Source organism: Microtus oregoni, unplaced genomic scaffold (assembly GCF_018167655.1).
Source record: "Microtus oregoni isolate MIOR12 unplaced genomic scaffold, Mior012 000026F_ref0000081, whole genome shotgun sequence".
In the NCBI taxonomy this organism is placed as follows: Eukaryota; Metazoa; Chordata; class Mammalia; order Rodentia; family Cricetidae; genus Microtus; species Microtus oregoni.
In genome coordinates, this window is record NW_024543085.1 from 26,693,482 (window position 1) to 26,717,129 (window position 23,648).

General features: G+C 45.0%; 1 long non-coding RNA gene across 2 annotated transcripts in view; it reads left to right on the plus strand.

The window, feature by feature from the left end:
- The window catches only part of LOC121463313, a 172,248-nt gene that overhangs the window by 75,067 nt on the left and 73,533 nt on the right, over positions 1-23,648 (plus strand). The window lies entirely within an intron of this gene.

The following is a 23,648-nucleotide window of genomic DNA, read 5'->3' on the forward strand; positions in this document are numbered from 1 at the left end:
TCACGGTGTACAAGAGCATTATCCCACAGCAGATCAGAGTTCAGTCTTTGGGAGCCAGTTCCCTCCTTCTACCTTGTTAGTTTGAGGGACTGAACTGAGGTCTTCAGGCTTGTGCAGCAAGCACTTTTACTCACTAAACCACTTTATCAGCCCATTTATTTACTAATTTGTTTGTTTGTTGACACAGGGTCTTGCTAAATAGCCAGAGCTAGCCTAAAATTCACTAAGTAGTCAGGTTGGCCTTGAATATGAGATTCACGTTCAAACCTTCTAAGTGCTAGGGTAGTTTAGCTGTAATGTTTGGCTTTATAAGTCCAATAAGGAAACCCAAACTCGTATTTTTAATTTTTAAAAAGCCCACCTGAAAGCTATGATAGGAAGGCAATTAATTAGAATTCTCAGTTGATAAGCAATTATAACACTGACTTGGATAAGCCTTGAGAATATTTGAATTTTCTTCTGTATACACATATTCTAATCCTCAGTTCAGCCCCTCTGTTCTGAACCATATTGCAGTAAAGGATGTATATTTTTTAATGTCTTCAGTTTAGAAATAAACTCTGGACGATATTAAATAATGCAAGCTGCTGTCTAGATTGTGCATATTAGTTGAGCCACTCTGGTTACTTGGGCATTCCTTTTGACTGGTCAGTGCCTCGCTGTATGAGTTATTAAACACCCCAGACATTATCCCTAGACTAGGAAGTAGAAAAAAATCCAAAAGGAGGCAACAATGATGGCACTTTAACAAATTACAACACTTTTGTGTGTGTGAAGGTTTGTATTGTATGTGTGGATGAATGTGAGGGGTAAGTCAGAGGCTTTTTTTGGTGTCTTCCTCAGTTCCTCTCTGCTTTAACTTTTGGAACATACTCTCTCACTGAACCTGGAACTCCCCGATCCAGTTACACAGGCTGGCCTGAATCTTCAGGGGGCCTCCTGTCTCCATCTCCCCAATGCTGGGATTACAGGCACTGACTGCCACACCCAACTGTATGTGGGTGCTGGGAAACTGAACTCCAATCATGATTTTACCAGCTGAAACACCTCCTGGGCCCCCAGTTCCAGCACTTTTTCTGAAAATATGAGATGTTTTCCCAAGACAGTTCTTTGCAAGGGTTGCTCTGAACCCAGGACCTCATTGATGATAGGCAAGCTACCTTGGCAAGCTGCCTCGGTCCAAATCTTATTCCTTTAAATTTTGAATTTTTGGTATTAAAAATGTGCATCATTTTAAAATCCCATTTATTTACTTAGGGCCCCTATCCTCCATGAGATCGCCTTTGTTATGTAGAGCTGAAATGATTTTCTTTATTTATTCCTCTATGAGGAGCAAAGAGAACAGTCCGTCTTTGCTCCTAAGCACGCTTTACTAAATTCGCATTAGGCAAAAAATTTGACTGGAAAATTCCAAAGCTCTGCTCCTTTGTGTTGCGAACACCAAGCACCCTGTGGTCTCTGTAATGTGTGCTACATTCAGAGAACAGCAATGCTAATCCAAATGACAGATTATTCTAGGTATTTGTCTTTGAGATCTGTGCGGTAGTTCCCCCTTCCCGTTTGTATTTGATGAGTACTAATACACAATTACAGGCCATTTCCTGACTTGCTCACCAACTTACATACAGGTCAGATAGGCCAAAGAAGAAAGCCACTGTCTCCTGGGTAACCCACAGAGCACAGCGAAGGTAATTGCTTCATCGAAATTACAGATTTCTCGGTAACAATGGCTGTTTATTTCACTGGCATTAGAATATTAGACTACCTCACCATTTTTCCTGAAAAAGAGGTATTAATAGTTTTAGTAAAGTAGATTATGTCTTTTTACTGACGTGTTTAGCTTTGATAATATAGTTTCATTTTTAATTAATCCCAAACTTCTCTAATAGTGACTTGTGCTGTAGTTTGCATCTGAAACACCCCTCACTCCCCCCTCCCCCAGGCTCCTGTTTTGACTGTTTGTCTCTCAGCTGGTGGCACCATTAAGGGAAGTGGTAGAACCCTGGGAAGTGCAGCCTATCCTAGCTCCTGGAAGTGGGTCTCTAGGGGTGGGCCTTTGAAAGTTGTAGCCTGGCCCCCTGGTTTTAGCATAGTCTTTGCTGCCTGGCTCCTGCTCCCACAATCCCAACTCCTCCACTATACCCTCCCTCCACAATAGGCTGAAACCCTCCAAATCCATGAGCCAAAACAAATCCCTCTCTGCCAGACACAGTATGTCATACACAAGCCAGCAATCCAGCACTTGGGAGGTTGAGGCAGGAAGTTGCCGCATGTTTCGTGCCTGCCTGGGCTACATAGTTCTGGACAAAACTGGGCTACAGTATGGGACTCTCTCTAAAACTTCAAAATGATTTAATTTTATTTAAAAAGGCGAGGCCAGGGAGATGACTAAGCAGTTAAGAACACTGGCTGCCTTTCCACAGGACCTAGGCTCGATTCTCAGGAGGAATACGGTGGCTCAAAGCAACCTGTATCTCTCTCTTTTCCCAAGGCATCTGACCCCTTCTTCTGGCCTCTGAGGGAGACAAGGCATGAAAAACCCCCATACATGTAAAACAAACAAACAAATAAATGTATAAAACTAGAAAAAAATTGAAAAGGAAAGGAGGGAGAGACGGGAGGAAGAAACAAAGGGATGTGTCTGTGCTCCTTTAGGTAGTCTCTGTCAGATTCTGTGAAGCTATGCAGATATAACAAAAGTACGTGGTACATGCTCACAACTGAAGCTCTGTTTTGCCTGTTACTGCATAGAAGGAGCAGGAGCCGCATCATATATAAAATGTTCAGGGTCTGCTTTAAAATCCCACTCCCTCTTTCTCCTAAATTCGTCAAGTGATAATCTCAGTTTTTTAATAGTTGAAATTTCAAACTTTGTTCAAAATCACTACTCCGATGCTTTAAAGAACAGACTAATTTGAAGTCTGGAACATTCTGAATGCCGATCTCAAACCCTCTTCATGGTATTGTATGTAATCCCAGCCTATAATGAGGAATTTCCAAGACACCGGCACCGGGATTGTTTTTGTAAGAATCGACTTCGTTCAGATAAACAAGTGTTGCTAAGCATAGCTGCTATGCTCGGTTCACTTTCACTGAACATTTAGTGCCCTGACATCATCTAGAAAAACTTTGTTCCTCGGAACCCAACCCCTCCCATGCTGGGTACTGAACCTAAAGCATGCTGGGTGAATGTGCTACCCTTAAGCCTGTCTATCCCAAATGTCATCTTTTTGACATTTCACCATAAATTGCCACTCAGGTTGCCCGGTGTCTCCTGAGCTCACGCTTTCTTGGGCACCCATCTAAATGTGCGTGTGTTCAAAAGAACCTTGGCAGATATTGTGGGTGACAGTAAATGCAGAGTGACTGGGGCCTTAGGGTGGAAGTCATTTACCATGTAGCCCACCACCAATCAATCAATTCACTGAGCAGGCCGACAATAAGTCCTCTATTTTAGCTAATACAGCTAGGATAAGGCTTCTTGGTCTTGGCACTATTGACTTTGGGGCTGGATAATTCTCTGTCATTGGAAGTCTGTGTTTGCATTATCGGATGGCTAGCTGTATCCTCTAGGTGCCAATGGCACGTCCCCCTCCAGTTCTGATAATCAAAAATGTCTCCAGCTGTTGCCAGAGTTCTCCAAGGGAAGGGAGGATTGGCAGCTCCCTCAACCCGAAAACTGGGGTGTACATCTTGCCTTTTTGACTAGGTTGTGAAGACTGGGGGGGGGGGGGCACAGACCCAGTCTGATTCATCGCTCTATCACCCCTTCTCTACCAACTAAATTTAGTTTCTGGCACAGAAATGCTTCTTGAATGTTCTGAAAAGAACAAAATATCTCCAGGGTTCCTCTGCTGTCGTCAGCCTTGCTCCACAAGCTCGGAACAGGAATAAGGCAACCTGGATGACTCATCTAACATTCTGTGTGTTTGTTTGCGCACAAGGAACACGTGCACGCTGCACATGCATGCAGGAGCCGAAACCGCATCAGGTCTTAGTCTTCAGGCTCTGCCCCCCCCCCACCCCCCGAGTTATTTGTTTCCTTAATTATTTATCCCTTTTAAAAATTGGGGTTTTGGTTTTTGTTTTTTTGACATACGGTGTCTTACTAGACTGAAACTCACCAAGTACAGTAAACTGGCTGGCCAGTGAACTCATGGAGTCACACGCTATCACACCTAGCTCCGTGGAGTCACACGCCACCACGCCCAGCTCCATGGACTCACACGCCACCACGCCCAGCTCCGTGGACTCACACGCCATCACACCTAGCTCCATGGACTCACACGCCATCACACCTAGCTCTGTGGAGTCACACGCCATCACACCTAGCTCCATGGACTCACACGCCATCACGCCCAGCTCCGTGGAGTCACACACTATCACACCTAGCTCCATGGAGTTACACGCTATCACACCTAGCTCCGTGGACTCACACGCCACCACGCCCAGCTCCGTGAACTCACACGCCATCACACCTAGCTCCATGGACTCACACGCCATCACACCTAGCTCCATGGACTCACACGCCATCACACCTAGCTCCATGGAGTTATACGCCATCACGCCCAGCTCCATGGAGTTACATCACACCTAGCTCCATGGACTCACACGCCATCACACCTAGCTCCATGGACTCACACGCCATCACGCCCAGCTCCATGGAGTTACACGCCATCACGCCCAGCTCTGTGGAGTCACACGCCACCACGCCCAGCTCCGTGGAGTTACACGCCACCACGCCTAGCTCTGTGGAGTCACACGCAACCATGCCCAGCTCCGTGGACTCACACGCCATCACACCCACCAGCCTCCTATAACTTGAGTTCTGTGGATCATAGTGCTTTAAAAGGTGACACTTTATCACACGAGATATATCCTGCCTCCTTTCTAAGATTTTTACTGTTTGAGACTGATCTGTCTATATCGTAGATCTGCTTTAGTGCCTGTGTTCATAAAAGGCTTGCCTATGTTTTAATCACATTTTGTGTGATGCTACTTTATCTAGAGGGGACACGCTACACCCTTGCCACCAGTATTTATCATGGTCCTAGAAACATATTCTTGGGGAGGAGTGGGAGGCGTTTTGATTTTAGTCAGATTGCCTCCCTTGATTAAGAGAAACTCATAGACGTGGTTTTCTTAATGTGAAATCCGAAGCTCCTATCCCTTCTTGTCGTGTGAGATGCAGGATGTCTCAGCGGCTCTCCAGTAATCTATGCAAGTAGTGATGCCTTACTTTGTATTCCTGGAAATTGCCAGAAGGCTTTAAAGGAAGAGGGGGAAAAAAGAGTGAGGAAATTTTCCCTGTGGGCAGTTGGGGAAAACAAAAATATTTTTGTGCTGTGGAGGTTTCTCAGGAAAGGAGGGTTGGCCAGCAAGTGGTTGTATCTGAGCAAGGGGAATTTCCACATTTGGGAAAACATGGTCGTAATTAATGGCTTCGGAGAGCCAAGAAAATGGACCTTGTTGGAAAAATATCTTCTTCAATGGCCAAGTCATTGTCAACTGATGAGGCCAGAAAATAGGATTGTTTTAGAATGAAATCTTTATTTGTGGATGGTTGCCTGTAAGTCCTTCCTCCTATGAGTCTAGTAAGTACTCCTGTCCTTGCTGTGGGCTTCCGGGCTGGATAATGACTTCTTGTCTTTAGTTTTGAAGGTGTTGCTTGGATCTAGCGAGTAGGATTGTATATGTTCGAATAGAGATGATGATAGGAACTCTGGGGCAAGCATAGGGAAGGAGCTTGCCTGCTCACAGGGCAGCCATCATTAATTGAGTGTTCCACCGTCCAGGCCTTGTGCTGAGAACATTGAAAACTTACCACTTTGGCCCAGGTAAACCACAACCTGGGGCCTTGGTATCACTTGCAGTCCCTTGCCTAGGACCATGCTGTTTTCCTCCCCAACCTTGCAGCCAGTTCTTCCTCTGTGGAAAGCTGACTCCAGAATTGGAGTGCTCTCACTCTGGATACAACCTCTTGTTCTTTAACTCCCCACCCCTTCTCTTCCCTGCGTAGCTTTGTTTAAACTACATCTGCTCTTGAATTGCTCTCATCAGAGTGTCCATGGTTACCTCTCACTTTCTGGAGGAGAAATCGGAGCTAGCAGGTTCAGTGGCACTCCCTTCCCTATCTAGAGAGGAGTATGTGCTCAGAATGTCTGTGACCTGTTTTGAGCCTTTCTCTCATCTCAGTGATCAGTTGTGTATGATCCTCCTTGTCTCTTCTCTCGTGATTTTTTTTTCAAGATCAGAAATAGCCTGCCAAATTTCAACAGAATTTTCCAAGGAGAAGGTTGTTTTTCAGGAAGGGAAATTGTTATGCCAGGATCTGCTAAATCCCCAAAACCAACAAGGATCGAGTCCGGTATGTAAAAGCAAAGAGCCTTTATTTTATACAAGTTTTCCAACTCGGTCTCTCAGCATGTCCAGCGTATTGAAATAATCGGAGAGCCCTGAGAGCACAGTTAGAATTGGATTGGATTTTTATAGTAGTAAAGGTGGGGGAGAGGGGTTTCTGAGGTTCAGGACCCCTGACTGGCTGACATTTGTCAAGGGGTGTTTTGATGAGTGTGGGCTGAAAGGTGATCCTATCTACAGTGGTTGGAACGTTAGGCATTTCCTTTGGATGGTCTGTTCTTGGGTGGTGCTCGGGTAATCTCAGTTTGTGGTCCTTCCTGCAATCAGGTATTGCTTCAGGGTAAACTACTGAAACTAGGCCTCCATTAAACTTATCCATGGCTGAGTCCTACACTGGCAGGTGATAATAGTTGGAAGTAAAGAACTTCCTTTGGGTGGTCTGTTTCTACTTAGCTTACCATGCCTGACTCCTACAGAAATAAAGCTTGAACATTAAAAAAAAAAATCTGAATTTGAAATGTAGAGGCAAGATAAACTCTGCAGACCATTTTGTGAACTGGAAAAGTGGCAGCTTAAAGTCACGTCCTCCCTGAAGGGACAGTTCCATGCTCTCGGCCCCTATGATGTGGCTTCTAAAGTTAGCTCTGTCCTGCGTCGGCAAGAAGTATGCCAGAGCCAACGTAGCCGGGGTCAAAGCGTCTCCTTGTTCCTGATTGAACTTCAGTGGGCATTGTAATTAAGAGGAGCATCTCAGTAGGCAGCTGTAACTTTCTATGTTTCTTTCCAGCCAAATTTGCAACATGCTTATTGACGCTTCACATTGCTTTTGCAATGTTTCTTAGGAATAGCCAGGTGCTGTTGACTTTATTTCAAGATAGGGGAAGCTGAGGGGATGTATTTGTTTTCTGCTGCCATGGGACAAATGACCACAGATTTGAGAGATTGGAGCACCACCCCAGGTCTTTAGTGGATCTCACTATTCCAGGCATTCTAGGAGTCCAGGTGGCCTTGGCTGGGTTTTCTGTTTAAGGTTCTGAAGCTAGAAAGCGAGACGTCAGTTTAGACTCACCTTTCCTCTGGGTGCCCTGGGGAAGAAAAAACGGCTTGCAATGTCAGTTGCTCCTAGCGACTTGGCTGTGCCTTCTTCCCCGAGGTTTCCATCCCCACAGTCAGCGAGCACCCTGACATCTTTCCCCCATCTGGAATCTCAGCTTCCTTTTCTACCAGCTGAGGAAAATGGTTCCTTTAAAGTACTTACTTGACTAGCCCAGGCTACCTGAGTAGTCTCCATTTATTCAGGTCAACTTACTGGGGACTAAAATCCCTCAACAGCAGTCCCTAGATCAGTCTTTCCTTCCCTGGGTAACCAGTCTGGAGCAACCACTGTCACAGTTTCTCCTACTGTAGTAAAATAATCATTCAGTAAACTTGAGATACAGTCTGGAAACGAGCTCCTGATAGGGCTATATCAAAGAGTTTATTTATTTATTTATTTATTTATTGGTTTTTCGAGACAGGGTTTCCCTGTGGCTTTGGAGCCTGTCCTGGAACTAGCTCTGTAGACCAGGCTGGTCTCGAACTTACAGAGATCTGCCTGCCTCTGCCTCCCGAGTGCTGGGATTAAAGGCATGTGCCACCATCGCCCAGCTCATTGTTGAGTTTTTAAACATACATGTAGATCTTATTTTTAAATGCATATGTATTTGGGGGTCTGCACCCTGATACTTTTCAACAATACATGGTTTTAAAAAAAAAACCTGTTGGTGGGCCTGTTTTGAAACACATTGTGCTTCAAGGGCTTGTGGATTTTTAAAAGGTAGAGACTAGGGTTAGGGTTGAAGCAGGGCATCTTGCGTATAGAGGACACCATTGTGCTGGAGAAGGACAGTTGTGTGTAAAGAAGGGACAGAGGCTAAGATTTTGATGAACCCAGAACATAGTTTGTTCCTGTTTTTAGTGTAGTCGCTGAAGATCTTTGAGGATAGTAAGCCTTTTGTTATTTTCATGTGTTTTTGTTTGTTGTTTGTTTGTTTTACAGTACTAGGAATTGAACCCAGAGCCTTGTACCTGCTCGGCAAGTGTCCTGTCACTAGACTCCAGCTCCAGCCCTTTTACTAGATTCGATGAACAATCCTAGAAGTTCAAACATGAAGTGATTGTGTGTGTGTGAGCACATGCGTGTGATTTTTGAGGGATACTTGACTTTTCTCAATATAGGTGCGTTTTGGATATGCGAATAAGCTTTACTAAGATGTTGTGTCCCTACTGTAGATATGAACGCCCCCCCCATTTTAAGTTCCATGTGCTGTATGACCTGTAGGTATACTGGAGATCTGCAGTGTAGGCTAGCTGTGTGGACCCCACTAACTGCTGATCTCAAAATCTGAGCCCACAGCCTGCCATCTTAGTACTGAGAAGGCCAGGAAAAGGCGAGGAAGATCATAGAAAGAGAGAAGAAAAAAGACGCCATATTCATTTTGTTGATCTTGTCATTATTTTTACTGGGTGAACTATTCAATGAAAACTTATATTTTGGTTATGGAGGAGGAGATAGCTTTGGCCTTTGGAAGGAGCATATGTAAAAATATGAAAATGTAAGAAAAAGGGAAAGCATTTCAGAGGCTAAATATTCCCATCTTTTCTCAAGAACATTTAGGCTTTCCCCATTTTTGAAACCGTGGCCAAAACTGCAGGGAGGGAGGACATTTCCCAGATGTTTCTTTCTAGTTCTCCCAGACGTTCAGAAAATGGCGAGAAGAGGCCGTCATGCTGTCGCAGAGAGAAAGTTCAGCTGCTGTAGAAGACATTTAACGATGGCATTGAGTAACAGAACTAGAGTCCAAATGACACGTGCGACGTTGGAAGAGAGGGCGCAGGCAAAGAGGCACGGTTGGGGTATCGCTGTTGCAGCCAGTGATGTTTACTGTGGTATCCTGAAGCAATATGCATTCTGTGTCTTTTAATTTAGTGATCTTTCTCCACAATGGATCATTCCAGGGAGGCCGGTAATATGTTACAGATGTTGTTTTTACCCCCAAGGTTCGTGTTTTAAAAATCTCACCCTTCACGCATGCATGCATTCATTCAGAAACATCTGTGAGACCTCAACATGTGTCATCACTTGGGAAGCAGGGACACAGCAGTGACAGCAACAGGTGACAACCCCGCTCACCGGAAGCTAATGTACTAAGATGAGGGGTTAGAACAGGCACCCTTGCTTCTCCTTGCAGGCTACGTGATTAGGCATGTTCATTCCAGGCGACGTGAGAAGACGTGTTCGACGTTCATTTCTGTTGCTGTGACAGTTAACCTGATAACAAGCAGCCTAAAGGAGGAAAGAGTTTATCTGACAATCCCAAGTCCATTATTTTGGGGCAGTCAAGACAGGAACTCAAGCAATTAGTCACATCGACAGTCAAGGAGTGAGAGAAAACACATCCTTGGGCAGGGAGAGAATGACTCAGCGCCTGCTCAGTCCAGAGGACCTGAGTTTCGGTCCCAGTACCCAGATCTGGCAGTTCACCTGTAACTCCAGCTCCAGGGAAGCTGAAGCCCTCCTCTGGGAGTAAGGGGCAGAGTAAGGAATAGCCCTGTTATTCCTCCCCAGTAGCTGCTCCTCTCGCCCTCCTTGCTGATGGAGCCCTCTAATGCATCCAGCACCAAGTGTTGAATCACAGTGGCGTGAGTCGGTCATAAGAATCCCATTCTCTTTCCATAGATACTCAATTTCCCGTCTTCTAAGAGAGTCTTGTTTGGCTAATGAGATTTGAGTGAAAGCCTTTGGGGCTATGTAGCTGTCTGGAGTTCCATCACAATTGTCGGAACCTTGGTAGGCCATCCTGATTTTAAGAAAAAGGCGTGAAAATTAAAGCTCGACATGTTTAAGATGACAAGGTAGAAAGCGTGCCTGGGTCCTAAGTAGTATCGTTGAGTGGCTGAAGCAACGTCATTAATCATCCATTGATCTGTAGTCTTATATAACCCCAGGCCGGCCTTGAACTCATTCTGTACTTGAAGAGGGAGGGTGAGTGATAGCTTCGGACCCTGCCGCCTTTACCTCGGTAGTGCTAAGATTATGCGCTGCCATTTTCCTGGTCATTTCTAAGTTTTTTTTGTTTTGTTTTGTTTTTTTTGTTTTTGCTTTTTTTGTTTTTTTTTTTTTGGATTTTTCGAGACAGGGTTTCTCTGTAGCTTTTGGTTCTTGTCCTGGAACTAGCTCTTGTAGACCAGGCTGGCCTCGAACTCACAGAGATCCGCCTGCCTCTGCCTCCCGAGTGCTGGGCATTTTCCTGGTCATATGCAATGCTGGGGACTGAACCCAGGGCCTTGTGCATGCTAGACCAGCAGCACTCTCTCCACTGAGCTACATCCCAGCCACACATCTTGTTCCTTAAAAATAATTAAAAAGTTAACTTCCCTTTCGACCCATTATTTTATCTGATACAAGAAGTTTAAGGAAACAAACAAGAATCATCCTTTGATCATGCCAGTTTTGAAATGCCCTTTAGATACCTGTGTGGAAGTAACCGTCTGGTGAGTTAACTTCCACAGTGGAATAAAAGTTCTAGACCCTTGAAATCTACCTCTAGAGGCGTGTAGCCTGTGACTATAATACTAGCATGAGCATCCAAGTGTCAAGGTGAGCAAATTGTAGTGGCTTTAGAGACCCCAAATTAGAAGCTGGACATTAGTGTATACGACTGACTCAGGATGGAGAGATGGCTCCATGGTGAAGAACACAAACTGCTCTCGCAGAGGACCCAAGTTCAGTTCCAAACTGAGTGAGTCGGCTCACAACCACCTGTAACTCCAGCTAGAAAGAATCCAACACCTCTGTTTTCCCTAGGTGCCTGTATTCATCTGTGCATACCTACATAGATGCACACACAAAGACACACACACACACACACATAATTTAAAAAATAAAGATACTTAAAAACTGAATCCCCTAAACACCACCTCCTCTGGTTAGGTTAGCAAGATTGAAGTTATAGCAGAAAGCACAGGCTCCAGTGAGGGAGAGAGCTGACTCTGAGGACCAGGAAGGCTCCTGCATTTCCAGCGGCCTTCTGTCGCCTGGGCGGGGCAGCAGCGCCGCTTCAGAGAACTTATTTCCGTTAGGATGCTTTCTTACCTACGTAGCACACAATCCGTGTGTTGCTGCATCTCCCCCATTACATAACAAACAGCCTGTGAAAATCCCTCACTAACTTACCAAGGAACCTAAAGTATGCCAAATTGAGCTGTTAGCACGGTTTCTTCTTGTTGATAAAAATCACTGTCTGCAACCCAATCGCGGCATCTCCATTAGAGCTCTTACCCTGTGCTGCAATCCCTGTTTGAGTCATTATGGCTGCTGACCCTAGTGCTTTCTCCCCCCTGTACAGTTTCTCTGTTTCCAGATGGCTTTGACTCCATCTACAGAAAATAACAAGTGGAGGGGCTGTGGAGGGGTTTTGTTTGGTGGGAAGTCTTCTCAGAAATAGCTATTGATGTGTGTGTGTGTGTGTGTGTGTGTGTGTGTAAGTAACCAATTCTAAAATGATGGCTTTGCAGGGTAAATATCCTTGTGCTCTCCCATCCTCTTGAACTTATGTTCTCCTCGGGTCCACTGGCTTGACCTGTTCTGCTTTCTCATTCTCCCGGCTTACCGCTGGGGTGAGGGGTGGGGCCCGACGCCTTTCACTTTGTCTTTTCCCTCTTTATTCCGACCAGCTCTTGTACTTGTTAAGCGCTGTTTTGGATCTGCATTAATTTGAAGTCCCCGAGGAGCACAGTGTTCCCAAACACTGTATTCTGCACTCTCATGCTCAGATCACTTTGTGACGCCAGACACCTCCTGGGATCCCAGGAAATGCTGTTCCTTTTTATAAAAGGAGATGGGCAATTATTCTAGGATGCCCGTAAGAGATCTTCCCGGTTGAGTTCCCCTCTTTGAGTTCCCCTCACCTTTCTTTTAGCCCCCTTGACTTAGGATAAAACGTTGGCTCATAGACCCTGAGCCTGAGAGAGGACTTGCTGGTCTGTGTATTTCTGCAGAAGCAGAGGTGAATATTGACTGGTCTTCCAGGGAAGAGATGATAAAAGCTTTGGGACAGGAAAGCTCATGGCTGTAAATGTGAGGTGCTGGGGAGATGACAACCCTGTCTCACGAGGTAGGCCTCCGTGCCTCACCGTGCGAAGCCGCTCTTTAACTACAGAGAATGGTCTTCCAGACAGAGCTCTTTCTGCTTAGTGGCATATGCTGCAGGTGGGAGGAGCTTCTGTCCAAATACTCAAGTCAGCTGTGTCCACATTTCCCTTCTCTCTGCTCCCAGGCTCTGTCTACAACGTTTGCACTTCTTCCTGCCAAGCAGAGTTGAGCTTGCCTCTGAATTCTGCAAGGGCAGAATAGGACCATGGACAGTGGTCCGGCTACCCGGCCCCAGAACGCAGGAAAGTCAGGAAAGTTGGTTTTCCTTAAGCCAAGAAAGCCTGGAAGAGGGTCTTTGCACAAGCTTGCTCAGCTTTCTGGAAGGGCCACTTCTCTTTCTCTTTTCCTTTGGGATGAGATTCTTTCAGAAGCCAGGACTCCTTACACACACACACACACACACACACACACACGCGTGCGCGCGCACACACTCATTTTTGCAAATGTTGCTCTTAAGATGTTTAAATATATCTTCATTATGAAACATCTCAAACAAACAGAAAACGCTTTATCAGACATCTGCACTTGAAACACCCACCTGTACAGATCTTAGTATTTGAATTATTTGTGCATCTGTTATAAGAAGTCTTCAAGTAACGTTGCAGTTTCTTCTACCCCAAACTTTTTCTCCCTCCCTTCCCAAAAGTAACTGTTGCTGGGCGGTGGTGCTGCATGGCTTTAATCCTAGTCTTCTTGAAGCAGAGGCAGGAGGATCTCTGTGAGTTCAAGGCCAGCCTGGTCTATAAGAGCTAGTTCCAGGACAGGCAACAAAGCTATACAGAGAGACCCTGTCTTGAAAAATCAAAATAATAATAATAATAATAATAGTAATGGTTATCTTTAAGTTGTTATAAGTCATAAATCATTCCCATTATCTATATACCCTCATTTTATGGCTGCATTAATAAGCAATATGTATAGTATTGCTTAGTTTTTAGAGTATAAGATATAAAGCATGGCATCACCATATGGTTTTTATCCATCATCAGTTTTTAGATTTCATATTGCAACCCAAAGAATAAACTCTTTTCTTACAACTGCTGTAGATCCGTGCCTCCTTTCACTCTCTGCAAGTTCCTCTCGTCCCTTACTTTAAGAACTCCTGGGTTATTTTTAGTTTGCTATTTGCTCTAGCAAACAATGCTGCAATTAACATTTGCATACCAGTTTCCGGGGCATGTGATGCCAGGGGTTTCCAGGCCAGAGCTCTCTGCTGTTGCTGGCGTGGGGGGTAGGGAGCTCTTCGTTGGGGAGTAGTCTGTCAATCAGCACCCCTCCACCCCCAGATTCCTGGAGCATCACTGCTTCCTATGTGTGATAACAAAAGTTGCCTTCAGACACTGGCAGGTGTTTCCTCAGGGCCAGCACCACCTTGGCTGATTTTGCTGATTGGATTCACTAATACAGGTGGGGGACCCAAGAGCTGGGGCTACTGGCTCTCAGCATTGATTGCCATGTAAGTTTTGATTTTGGTTTCCCAAGACTTCTGTTTATCTTTATCTTTTAAATATCAGATATTTTCAGAGTTAAAATTTTTGTTGGCAATTTATAGATATAAAATGGTGACATTTAAAGTTTTGTTTTACCATAGTTTCTACAGATAGTGAACATTTCCTTGTGTGTTTGATCTTTAGGTTTCTCCTTCTGGGACATGGCTTATTCAAATCTTTTGACAATTTTCTTTCTAGTTTTTTTTTCATTGTTCTCTAAGAGATCATTATAATTTTCAATACCAGCACTTTGATGATTTTACATTTGGGAAACATCTAAGTTTATCCTACTTACCTTGTCAATGGCATCCTTATATTCTGAATTGCTGAAATACAGTTGTACTTACTGTCTTTCATGTTTTATACTGTTGTGTTTTATTTGATTTCTTTTCCATCCCAACTGTGTAAAGATAATCTGTATTTTTTCTGAGGAATATATAAAGTTCACATTTAAGTCTTTCAATCAAGTTAAGCCATTGTGGGGTAAAACAGTATATGCATATACAATTATCCCAACACACACCTAGTTAGTAGTTTGGTTTTTTTCATATCTGTTTCCTTGTGCCATCTCTGATTTAAAATTTTGATATTTGGTAGAACCATGTCCAGACTTGTATTTCCCTTCAGTTTCTTCACTCTCATGGTAGACCATCTGCCCGACAGATGGAGGTCTTTCTCCTTTCTAATTGGGAATCCCCATTGTTCTCAGGCATCTGTGGACCCTGGCCCCGTGCTGTGTAGTCTAGATCCAGCCCTTAGAGTGGGTCCAGTATCTTTCCAATGAGAAGTAGGTGGAATAATGTTAAAGTCAAAGTGGAGGGGATAGGTAAGGTCCCTTTTATTCTAAAGAGTCCGTATGAAGGAGACTTGCCCTTCTTTTCTTTCTGTAAAATTGGAGGAAAATACAAAGCCTGCTACTCTGGCAGCATCGTTCCCCCCGCAGGAGACACGCTGGAAGCTGGCTCACTGAGACTGCCTGTACAGAAAGATGGAAAGGTCCCAGTTCTTTATGATGTCATCGTGCGGCTGCAGTAACCAATATTGGGTCTCCTGCGAGCTGAAATAATAAATTTCTTACCACCGAAGACACTTTATGTTGTATGTCCCTATTATTTGCAGCAACAGTTTGATCTTGTATTTTTAAATTATATTTATTTATTGTGTATGTGTGTGTAGGTCAGAGGACTATTTCTGGGAGATGTTTCTCTTCTTCTACCACGTGGGTCCCAGAGATTGCACTCAATTTGTTAGGCTGTGTGACAAGTGGACTTAGCACACTGGGCCATTTTACCCACCCTGAACTTTTGTTTTCGATGTGAATTTTGTGATCATTGTTCCATGTTTCCAATCAGATTGGTTTTTTTTTCCAGTGTGGGCTGAATGTAAATGTTAGCTTGAGGAGATCTAACTCCTCATGATAATGAATGTCCTAATTCATGAACATCTTTAATATTTAATGTCTAATGTTTCTGTAGAATCGAGAAGGTGTCACTGAGATTGGATCTCGTGCCGTAGCCTCTTCTCTCTCAGTCTCCCGACTGTTAGGATTGCAGGTGTTCCAGCTTCCGCTCTGATTTTCTTGATAGACAGTTAGAATACCCAAATAAGGAGAATTAATATCTCCCTTACCGTGCGGGGATAGTGGATAGAGGCCGTCACGGAGATGTGTTGACTGTCATTTTCTGTCTTGTGTATTCCCTAGTGGAGGCTCACCAGCAGACCTCAGGCAACCTTCTGGGCTCCTTAACAAGCCTGTATGGGTGGGGTTCTCGGTCTAGCCCGTGTTGTTAAGTGTTGGATCTGGCTTACACCACTCTCCCCCACTCTCCTCGACTGTCCTCCACCAGCTTTCAGACCCACAGGCCACTCAGGGCCCTGTCTTCACCCCCATTCTTTGCTTTACATTTCCAGCCCGTAGAAAAATTTTACTTATTGGACCAATATTTTCCTTTTGTATTTTAATAACTGTTAGGCTGTGGATATATATATATATATGCAGGGGTTTGCGTGTTGAAATTCAACCCTCATTTTGAGATATTAACAGAGTAGGAATTTAATCTAACTGCAAGGCTTAGAAGTGGAGCTTTTGGCTGGGATTAGACAAGGTCATCAGTGTGAAGTCCTGACTAATGCTGGTGTCTGTATAAGGGGGAGAAAAACCAGGACAGACAGACAGACACACCATATGACATCCTGTGCTACTCTGAGAGTCTGATAGGTTAAGATCACATGCACGCTCTTCAACCTTTTTCCAGACAAGGTTTCTCTTTTTGACAGTCCTGGCTGTTCTAGAACTCACTCTGTAGACCAGGCTGGCCTCAAACTCACAGAGATCCGCCTGCCTCTGTCTCCTGAGTGCTGGGATTAAAGACTGGCACCACCATCACCCGGCTGAACTTTTATTCTTTCTAAAGCGATTGAGCCTTACACATTCTTTTCTATAGTAAGGCAAACACAAGAACCACTGCTTTGTTTTGGAATTGAGCAAATGCCTCCAAGGCTTAGGTACAGAAGTGCTATCTTGAACAAAATTCTGAATTCTATCATGCATTTTTAAAAGAAATACAAACGTGACTTCAGCCACTGCTGATACTTACTGCTGTAATTATCACCAAAGACAGCGTGGCTATGGTGGTTTGAACAAGAGTGTCCTCCACAGACCCATGCACTTAAACATTTGGTTCCCATTTGGTGGCACTGTTTTGGGAAGGTGGCATGCGTGTGTGTGTGTGTGTGTGTGTGTGTGTGTGTGTGTGTGTGTGTGTCTGTGTGTGTGCTCACTCTCCCTCCCTCTGTCTTCTTTGTGTTTGTGGTTGTATCAGTTTCCAGCTTCTGCTGCCATGCCTGATGGCCATGATAGATGGACTCCTACCCCTCTGGACCCTATAGCCAAAACAAATTCTTCCTTATAGCCATGGTCCTTTATCACAGCAACAGAGCAGTGCCTAAAGGAGCTTCTCAGAGTTTTCCCAGTGTCCTTCAGGCCCTGGTGCTTCCTGAACACTGGAGTTGCGTTGCGTTTGTCATCTGGCTAGCAGGGAACGGTTGTACATGCTGTTTTCTACACCTGAGAAAACTAAGACCTCTTGCTTAATCGTAGTGGGGAATGACCCGGCAGAGGGAGAGTTCTGTGATTTCTTCCAGACCTGAGGCTTGGCCTCGCGTATCCTGTGCCTTGAGAAAAACAACGCTCTGTGGGAGTGTTTAAGCTGAGCCAGCCAACCCCATCTCAAGCCCATGCCTGGTTTCCTTCAGACAAGGTCCCATGGGCCACGGAGACCCCTGGTGAGTGTCCTCCAGGTCTGTGCAGTATCACCACCCAAGGAACAGGTGCCGACTCTCAGCAAAGTGGGCAAGAAGGAACTCTCAGCGGTATTTCATCTGGAAAGCGAATTTTGATTGAGGTCTAGGTATTTTTTTGTGCTGCTCCCCTTATATAGACTTAGTATGTAAATATAATCAAAATAGCAGTCATTAACATTGCAAAACTTATTTATTAAAATATGTAAAGCAGACAGCTGCAACAGTGGTAACTAAGAAGCATAAGAACATTTTGTTTAATAGACATTTTTTGAACTCCTACCATGTGCTCACATGGTACAAGAAGTAGGCCTACAAAGATAGACGACACAGATCTCTGTATAATTAAAAATTGAATTGGTGGGCTGGGAAGATGGCTCAGCAGTTAGAGCACTGCACGCTCTTCCAAAGGACCTGGGTTCAATTCCCAGGCCCCACATGGCTGTTCACAACCTCCTGTAACTCCAGTTACAGAGAATTTGATGTCCACACTAGGCACATATATGATATACAAACATACTTGTAGGCTAAACACCCACACACATGAAATAATAGTAATAAAATTGACCTATCGGACCTATGGGTAATATAAAACAAATATAATAGGATATATTAAAAGAGTGTTGATTTAGGGGCTGGGGGATGGTACAATTGCTAAGAGCAGGCACTGCTCTTGCAGCGATCCTGAATTCACTTACGAGCACCCAGATCTAGATTTTCACAACTGCTTAAAATTTCATCTCTTGGCTGGGCAGTAGCGGCACAAGCTTTTAATTCCCGCTCTCAGAGGCAGAGGTATGCAGATCTCTGTGAGTTTGAGATCAGCATGGGCTGCAAAAGTGAGTTCCAGGACAGCCAGGACTGTTACCTTTCCTCAAAAAATAACAAAACAAAAGAAAACCTAAAATTCCAGCTCTCTCCTGACTGACGTGGGTTCTGTACTCATGTGCATATATCCTCCGTGTGCATATATCCTCCGTGTGCATATATCCTCCATGTGTATATATTCTCCGTGTGCATATATCCTCCGTGTGTATATATCCTCCATGTGTGTACTCACACAATAAAAACTCAAATAAAATCTTTTTCAAAATTGCCGTTAGCATAGCTGGGCGTGTTAGGTGATATGGCCATGACCATAGATAGTGCTTTGAGATGAGGCCTTTTGGTGGGTGATCAAGAGTAGACTTACCAGTGTGGGGCCCTGGTGATTAAACCGGGGGTGGAGGGGATGGGCTGGGAAGGTGGCTTTGTAAGAAGAGAAAGACCAGAAAACACATGAATACCTTGTCTCCTTGCTGAATCTTTCCCGGTAAGACTGTTGCTACACAGATTACTAAATATGTGTTAGGCAAGATGTGAGAATTAGCCATTAAGAGGCTAGAACTAATGGTCCAAGCAGTGTGATGTTCTGTGACATTTTGCATCTGCGGCAGCAGGAAGGTTATCATCGGATGCAGCATCTTTGACTCCCAGAACTATAAGTCAAATGAATCTCTTTTCTTCATAAAGGTACCCAGTTAGTTTATAGATTTTGTTAAAGCAATGCAAAACAGACTACTACAACAGCCTTTGCTTTTAGTTTAGAACAAACATTTCTAAGCATTTGAACAATACCTTGACCAGAAATATAAATTTGTGCCAGCTTGTAGTGGCACAAGCCTTTAATCCCAGCACTTGGGTGATGTGGGAGTGTCATATCAACCTGTTGATTTCATTGGTTAATTAATAAAGAAACTGCTTGGCCTGATAGGTTAGAACATAGGTGGGTGGAGTAAACAGAACAGAATGCTGGGAGGAAGAGGAAGTGAGTTCAGACGCCATGCCTCTCCTCTCTGGGGCAGATGTGATGGAGCAAGCCGCCAGGTCAGACATGCTGAATCTTTCCCGGTAAGATTGGTGCTACACAGATTACTAAATATGTGTTAGGCAAGATGTGAGAATTAGCCATTAAGAGGCTAGAACTAATGGGCCAAGCAGTGTTTAAAAGAATACAATTTGTGTGTTGTTATTTTGGGGCATAAGCTAGCCAGGCGGCCTGGAGCCTGGTGGCAGGAACGCAGCCCGCAGCCCCCACTACACTTGGGAGGTAGAAGCAGGAGGATCTCTGTTAGTTCAAGGCCAGCCTGGTCTACAGAGCAAGTTCCAGGACAGCCAGGATTGTTATATAGAGAAATCTTGTCACAGAAAACCAACTATAAATAGATAGGTAGGGAGATAGATAGATAGAAATATGAATTCATGTTGAAGCAAGAAGATTGAGTCCAAGGCCAGCCTAGGCTACATAGTAAGAGCTGATCAGGAGGGAGAGGAAACAGAAGAAGAGAAGGGGGTAAATTTCAAGAGTTGTTGTGTGCCTGTGTTCTTAGCAGCATTATGCACAATGGCCAAGAGGTGGGAGCTCCCTGTGTCCACCAATGGAAGAATAGAGAAGTAAGCGAAGTGTGCATAGGATGTGATATCATTCAACTTTGATAAATGAGGGGAATTTTGACAATTTGGATACGGATAAACCTTGAGAACACTGTGCTGAGTGAAAGAAGCTAATCACAGGAAAGAGAAGTTACTGTACACTCTCCCTTATAGGAGTGCCTAAAATAGATTCATAGAGCTGGGAAGTGAATCTTAGTTGCCAAAACCTTGGGGATGAGAGAGATGGTGTAATTTAATGGGTGTATAGAGTTTCAGTTTTGCAAGAGGGAAATTCATCGAGATCGGCTGTGTAACGGTGATGAATAATGTTTGGCCAGAAGATTTTAGCTTAAAAAAATACAGAGTGTAGGCTTCCTGCAGGCAGGGGTCTGTGGTGCTCACAGTCAGGTTTCTAGTATCTAACAGAGAGAGGGCTTGATACATAGTAGGTACTTGACTAATATTTTGCCTGTCTTTGGCTTCTCCTCCCCCACTCAACATCCCATGCAGCAGGACAAGGGCCAAGTGGTTCTGGGAGCCAGTTCAGCAAACAAAGGCTCTTCTCTCAGGGCACAGAGGGGAAGAATTTCAAATATTTGTGATTTGATATTTGTCCTGGTCAGAGCAACTCTTCTTTCCTCCCCAGTTATGCTCCTCCGAGCTCAGTTGGCATTTCAGCGTCCTAAAGATAGATCCTGTTTCTACTTCCTAAAGCAAAATAGAATTGCAATGGACTTTGTAAGAAAATAAAAAAGTGGAAGAAAGGCTGCGAGATAAAATTGTGATTAGGCTCCTGGGTGCTCTGCAGCCCCACACAGGAGGAGGGTGAGGTAATTAGCGTGTATCTGCCGCTCTGTGCTCGGCTTTGTCCCCTCACTGCCTGTCTCTTTCTCTTGTGCTTATTTTTCCCCCACTTGGCCAAAAATAGAGAGACGCAAAAAAGTTTCCTTGTACTTTCTTTGGCTTTTCTATTTTTTTGCCTGGTGTTTTTGGTTTCCTCTTGCACTGGCCCTTGCTTTTTCTTACCACCTCCTAGCTCTCGCAGCCCCACCCCTTTCTCAGTATCTGTTTTGGAACCCTGGCTTGGTGCAGTGTGTCCAGGAGGGGCAGCATTTAGCGATGTACGTCGGGTCCCTGAGCTGAGGGGTATTCCAATGGAAGGATGACTGTTTTCCAGAGCAGCCATAGGGCGGGTTTTCTTGTCGGCTCTGCTTGTTCTGGGTCTTGCGTGACTCTGTGGTTAGAATTTAGAATGGAACCTCTCTGGTGGCAAAAAGTATCAGAGAGCTTTGTCTCTTCATGCTGTTGTGGGGACCAACTGAAGACCCTGACCACCATAGAACCAATCCAGTGTCCAATGCCGGGCAATGTGGTCACGTGGTCACATGACTTTTCAGAGGTCACACTCCCCATCCCTTTCTAGTTTCACTTTGGTTGCTGGGATAAATAATCTGACAAAAATCTGACCTTTAGGGGAGAAAGGGTTATTTTTTGCTCACGGCGCCAGGTTATAATACATCATAGCAGGGAAGTCGGACTAGCCGGAGCTTAAACCAGCTAGTCATTTCACATCCACAGTCAAAAGTAGAGAAAAATGAATGCATGCATCCTGGTGATCCGCTCAGCTTCTCCACTCTTATGCAACTCAAGACCTCCTGCCTAGGGAATTGTGCTGCCCACAGTGGACTGGTACTTCCCGCATCGATTAGTTTAGTTAAGACCATTGCCATAGATTTGCCCATAGGCCAACCCAATATAGCCAGGCCTTCACTGAGATTCTTTTCCAGGTGATTTTAGGTTGCATCAAGTTGACAAAGTTAGCCATCACACCATCCACAGCAACGTAGCAGGCACTGCTCTATGCATTTTAAAAACATTACTAACACATTTAATTCTTTACATAGTAATTCAGGCCTCCCATACAACAACCCCGGGAATTGGGGAACGACTCTTGTCTGGATTTTGTGGGTGAGAAGCTGACACCTGGGGAAGGGGGCTCCATTCCACAGTTCTGAGATCCACATTTTTAACCACCATTCTTTGGTGCTTCTGCTTTATAGTTCCCTAGATTTCCTTTGGGGTTTATATCTGGCTTCATGAAATGTCTGCACCAATGTCTAATATCGCATGTTGGGCAACAAGTATCTCTCTCTGACCCTTTCGGGCAGCTCCTGGCACTTTCGCTAGCAATCAGATCCACAAGGCTCCACCCTGCAGCAGACTTAGAATCTGACCTTTCTTTTTAGGAACCAGAGGATGAGGAAACAGTTTTTAACATACAAACTTGAAGAACTGAAATTTCAGCCATGGTGTTATCACCCTTGCACGAAGTGCCCTACCCCCACGTAAGCAGAGACAGTCCCCTGAGGTCCGTCACCAGCCAGGATGAGTTCGTGAGGAGCCATCCAGGCTCTTGGGAACAGGGTCATGAATTTTTTAGGTGGTTGGCTGGAGTCAAGAGACTGCTTCGGAGCTGCAGGACAGACCTTCCGGTGATGGGAGCAAACTGGTCTGGAAAGAAGCCCATGACCTTCGCCTGTTTACCCTAGGAAACCATAACCAGGGCCTTGGACATCACGAGGTGCTGGCTAATCCTCAGACTCTACCTGTGTTCCCCTGGCTGGGCCCCAAATGGCTTTCCCTGGCAAGAAGAGGGAGAGAGGAGGACTCACAGAAAGTCAGGGAGACCTTGGGCTGCCGCTGTCGGCGCTCAGGCTGGCATCTCATTGGCACACAAACATTTAGCTCCTTTCCTCCACGTCTGCTTCCCACTAGTAGTTCCCGGGGCCTCCGCCCACCCAGACCTTCTTCCCACAGGGCTCTGGTGTCAGCCTGGCTAGGACGAGCCGAAAGTGAATCCTGCTAACAAATCAGCTGATCACATCCGAGTTAAGGCTTGTCTTCTGCATGATGCATGAGGAGCTTTACAGAGACAGCACAACCAAGACGCTTAACTACAAGAGGCATGGCATCAAGCAGTAGCATCAGGCTCCTCACTATGGAGAGATCTAGCTGGGGCCTTGGGGCTTTGGGGCTTCTGTAACAGAACACCGTAGACTGGATGACTTAAAATCTACAAAATTTATACCTCATGGTTCTGGAGGCTGGAGTTTAATATCAAGGCGCTGGCAGGTTTCATATATGGTGAGGCCCAGCTTTCTGGTTTAGACAGTCCTCACATAGTGGGGAGAGAAGGCAGCACTCTGGGGCCTGACTAGGCACTAACCCTCCCCCCCTTTTTTTTTATTAAAGGCCCTAACCCCTTTCATGAGAGCTCTGGCCTCATAACATGATAATATTACCACCTAGAGGCCCAACTGCTAGCGCCTCTACTTTGGTAGTAAGATTTTCCAGCACTTGAGCTGGAGGAGGAAGGGTTGCATCTTCATAGCAGCTGGTATCCCATAACCCTCCTTACATGCTTTTTGGTTTGGTTTGCTTTTCTGGTTTTTTGGGACAAGACCTTGCTATATCCCCTTGGTTGGCCTGGAACTCAATATGTGAACCAGACTGGCCTCGAACTCCTAGAGACCTACCTGCCTCTGCCTCCCAGGTGGGGCTTAAAGGTATGGGCCACCATGCCTTCCTCCTCAAGTTCTTATATCTCCAATCGGACCTGACTGACCAGGCCCACCAAAGACCTGGAATTCAGAATAAAACTTCAACTGAAATGCCTTGGCTTCACATCTGAGCCCTGGCTGGTAGGATTCGCCCAGGTCAAGCCTGCTGAGGAGTTGTCTTTTGACACTTGTCAAGTACACCCTAGGCCACTAGGCTGCTCGTCGGGACTCCCAGAAAACCCTGCTTGCCCTTTGGGGAGGGGAGTCTCTCCTATAGCCGTGGACTCTTCAGTGAAATGCACTTTTGACCCAGGAAGGAAACCAAGGTGTTTA